This window comes from Cricetulus griseus, chromosome 4, assembly GCF_003668045.3.
Source record: "Cricetulus griseus strain 17A/GY chromosome 4, alternate assembly CriGri-PICRH-1.0, whole genome shotgun sequence".
NCBI lineage: Eukaryota > Metazoa > Chordata > Mammalia > Rodentia > Cricetidae > Cricetulus > Cricetulus griseus.
The window spans coordinates 51,257,036-51,261,279 of record NC_048597.1 but is presented as its reverse complement, the minus strand read 5'-3'; the positions used below and the strand labels follow the sequence as shown (position 1 = coordinate 51,261,279).

Genomic DNA, 4,244 nt, shown 5'->3' with positions numbered 1-4,244 from the left:
CACTGTAGTCAGGATGGCATTGAACTCTTGGTCTTCTGCCTCCCAAGTGCTGGCATGTATATAGGATCTTAACCTAAAGTAGCCTGTGGTCTATCTTTTGAATGACTCAGAAGTCCTTCAAACTAGCGGAGAAGGCTTCTTTTATCTTACTTTTGTTACAAACCAGCTAGGTGGATTTAGGTAGGGACATTTCCTTCACTGTGTGGATGACATGGCTTCAGTGGTCTCTAATGAACCTTCAACTATGAGTTATAAGGACCTTTCTCGTTCTGTCTCTCTCCTTTCTCTCTCTCTAAAAAGTCTCTTTGAAAGTTATTTTAAACATTACCATGTCCCTAGAATATAGCACCATGCCCAACATAGAGTAGATGTTTAAATATTGTCAAAAGAATCAACACTATATATCTTATGTTTCCTCTTAGGAAAACTCATTGAGAAAACTTTTTAGAAACTAAATGTTTAATGACCACTTTGTTTTCATTAGAATACACTATACTAGGTCTCTTCTATATCCTATAGTTGTTGAAGGGTCCAAACAATGGTCCAGAGACATGGAAGGCATGAACAAACAATGAGGAGGCTTAGCCATATATATCACCCTCCACTAGGATGTAAATTATATAGAAGAATCACTTCGTTCATTCTTTTATTTGAGACAGGGTCTTGACATGTGGCCAAGACTGGCCTGATACTGTGCAGTTCAGGCTGAATTTGAGTTTTCGATTCTCCTGCTTCAGCCCTGATGGATGGGACGATAGGCATGCACCATCATGTCTGGACGGGAATCACATCGTATGTGGCATGAATGTTTATAGGACCACTCCTTCTAAAGTTCCACAGAATGAATATATGTAAGAATCTGTGAGTCCATCAAAGGAAATGAATTGAGGGGAGGTGAGTCTGGAAGGTTTACCTTGGAGAGTGGAGAGAGGACATTCAGGAAGCAAGAGGGTGATGAGGAAGGAGGGAGGGAACACGACTGCTCTAGCCAATCTCAGCAGAGTAAGCGAGTAGTCCCAGAGGAGTGACTGGCCTGCGAGATAGGAGCCTTTTCCACATGAAAGAGAAGAGTTGAGGCTAGAGATGAAAGCAGACGACAGCAGGGAAGCAGACATTTAGATCTCACCTCGTGCGCAGGGTCTACAGGAGTAACTTGCTCAAAATTGCTGTTATCATTTGACCTTAGTAGCTGTGTGAAGGATGGATTGGCACCTGGCTAGGAGACAGTCAAGAACCTGCTGGGATACTTCAAGATCGTGTGAGAGTCCTAATACACATAAGAAACTGAGTCTGAGAGATTCTCCAGGTCATCTGTTAAAACCTTGGAATTATTGCTGTTTAAAGCCAAAATAAAAGGTAAAGAATGCGTGTGAAAGAACTGTAAAGCGAGTGCTTGCTTCCAAAGCATGTGCACTAAAGTTGGAACAATACAGAGAAGATTAGCATGACTCCTGTGAAAATTTGTGAAGAGTCCCATATTTTTAATCAGATGAAAGTGATAAAACGCTAGGTGGGGAAGATGAAAAAAGAAAACAGAAGGAGCGAGATAATGAAATTATTGAGAATTTGAACTACAAAAAAGGAGAAGGAGGAGGACAGGGAATTCACCGATGCATGCAAAGAAAGTATGTGATACCAGGAAGAGGAAAGTGGGACAGGAAATTTCTGAAGGAAAACATTACCACAGCTGCAGCAGCTGCTTCTGCCTTAGCTGCTACCAAAGCCAAGCACCTGGTCACTGTGTAAGAGAGAGAGATAAAACCCCTGGTAGTCCCCCCCCCCCCACCGTCCCCCGTTGAAACACAGATGAAGAAACTAAAGATTAAACTCCAATATTTTGAAGAGCTGGGAACTACTATGGACAGACACAAAGAGGCCCCAGACCAATGGAGCAGTTACATCCTGAACGCCAGAATGTGCACATGCGGTTGCTTCTTGATTGCCAGAACTTGCACATGGAGCAATGGAAATATGCTGAGTTACGGGGTTGACAACAAATAGAACAGCCGCAGTATGGTCAGAACCGTCAGCAAGCAACCAAATCCTGGCATGATACCTTATCAGCAGGTCCCTCTCTACCCTGGGATGCTGTCACCCTACCTCACCCAGCCGGGTCACATGCCTGATGCCTGGGCAGTGATGCCTGGCTGCATGATTTCCATTGTGGCAGCCACATCCACCCACCTAGGGATTGCCCTGCTCCTCTTTGTCTGTCTCTGATGCCTGGAAACATCTTAGGACCCCAGTACCCCTCACAGCACCAAACAGCATGTATCCTCCTCCTCCTCCTCCTCCTCTTCCTCCTCCTCCTCCTTCTCTACAGCAGCTGCTAACTGCCTCCTCTTGGAGATGGGGGTTCCTCCACCTCCTACTCCAGACCCACCAACCTCAGCCATTACTTAGCCTGGAAGATACAGGGAGCCTCCACACCCACCACAAGTTGAAATGGGCATGGCAAGACTTGTGTTTCAACTTCCACGGTTTTCTCTCAGTATTTTTCTTCTCAGAGACCCAAGCATGAGTCCTATGTCTCTCTACTCCTTGATAACTTCTTGTGTCAGGTCCTTAACTGATATTCACCAAGATGCCTGTGTGACTAGTGTGCCCTGGTCATTTGGAAAATAACCCATGTCTCTTCTGATCCATGTGGCAAGGTGTTGGCAATTGGTCTGAAAGTCCTGTTGACATTTGTATTCCATGTCCCTCTTTGCTTTAGTCTTAGCTTCAGTGCTTCAGTGAATAATACTATATAATTGCCATCCTTTCTCTCCCCCTCCTCCGTTTGGTTTTAACCCAGTTAATTGAAACCAAAAAAAAAAAAAAAAAAAAAAAGTGGTGCTAGCCAGAAGGAGATAGCCACAGAGGGGCACACCTTAAGGCAGTGGTTCTCAATCTTCTTAACACTGTGACTCTTTAACCCAGTTCCTCACAGTTGTAGTGACCTCCAACCACAAAATTACCCCACTCCTGTTTCACACCGTAATTTTGCTACTGTTGTGAATTGTAATGTAAATATCTGATTTGCAATCCCTGTTGTGAATCACAACCCACAGGTTGAGAACCGCTGAGGCATTATAAGTGACCTTACCTCTGCTTGTCCGCTGAGGCATTATAAGTGACCTTACCTCTGCTTGTCTGAGCTAGGAGTGGAGCGACCGGGGAAGCTCTAAGACTTTTGCCACCCATGGATGCACCCAAACAAGAAGATGTGGGGACCAAGGAGGCACCCTGTTGATTGTGTTCCTGTTCGAGGACAGTGAAGGACTGCACCCTGCCTGAAAGAACATACCACTGTACCAGTATATGGTGGAGGAAAGCACAAGCACTAGGTAGTTTGTTTTCCGAAGGGCAGTGTGAGTTTTACAGGTTGGAATTTTGGGAGGCGTTCCTTAGGTCCGCCTACTAGCCAGGAAAGTTACAGGCATCTAGATTCCTGCCTGGATACCTTTAGGAGTCAGCCCTGTCTGACCTCCCCTCCACGACCGCCACACCCTCTACCCTCACTACCCCAAATCTAGCCTAGCTTTCTATGTGTTTTCTAAAACCTTCCTCCCATAAGAAAGGAAAGGAAACCTTTGAAATAGGTAAATTGATCATGCTAAATATTTTGTCTCATGAAACCTGGTTAGGGTAGATGGCTTGATTTAGTCCCTGAACCTCCTCCTGCAGTAGCCAGGTGAATGGGATTTTTCGAAGCAGTACTAAGGTCCAGAATGGGAGCGGGAACGTAGGGCACAGTTAGCATCCTCTCAAACCTTCTCTGGGTTGTGGAGAATGTACTGAGGACACAAGGACCTCACTTTGCTCCAGAGAATTATGCTTTAAGGTTTGGGGTGCTCATACTAGGAGGGTGGGGTACTACCCCAGGGGAAGGGTCACAAGGATGCCTTGACTTAAGTCCTTATCTGTTCCTGCTGATGAATGGTTTGATAGTTCTCAGTTTTGTCAGCTTGTCCTCTCCTCCCTCTGTCCTTCCATGAGTGGCAAGTGGGTGTGTTTGGAAGAGTTTCACTTTTTAAGTGTAGATTCATTGTTGATAATGTAAGGTAGAACATTTTATGCATATCTTTTTAAAATATGTTTTAAGTTTTACATATGAGAGGGTGTAGGAAGGTGTTTGTAACACTTGAAAACTTTCCCCTTAATATCAGAATGCAAAAATCCACAGTTGAGATTTGCCTTTGAGACTCATTTGCCACTAATCAGGTGGCCTTGGTCATCATCAGAGTGCTCGGTTATTTTAG

The 4,244-nt window shown here is 44.7% G+C and overlaps 1 pseudogene; it reads left to right on the top strand.

Annotated features, from left to right (window-relative positions):
* Positions 1 to 1,389: 1,389 nt before the first annotated feature.
* Positions 1,390 to 1,483, top strand: LOC113835438 (annotated as a pseudogene).
* The last annotated feature ends 2,761 nt before the right edge of the window (positions 1,484 to 4,244 follow it).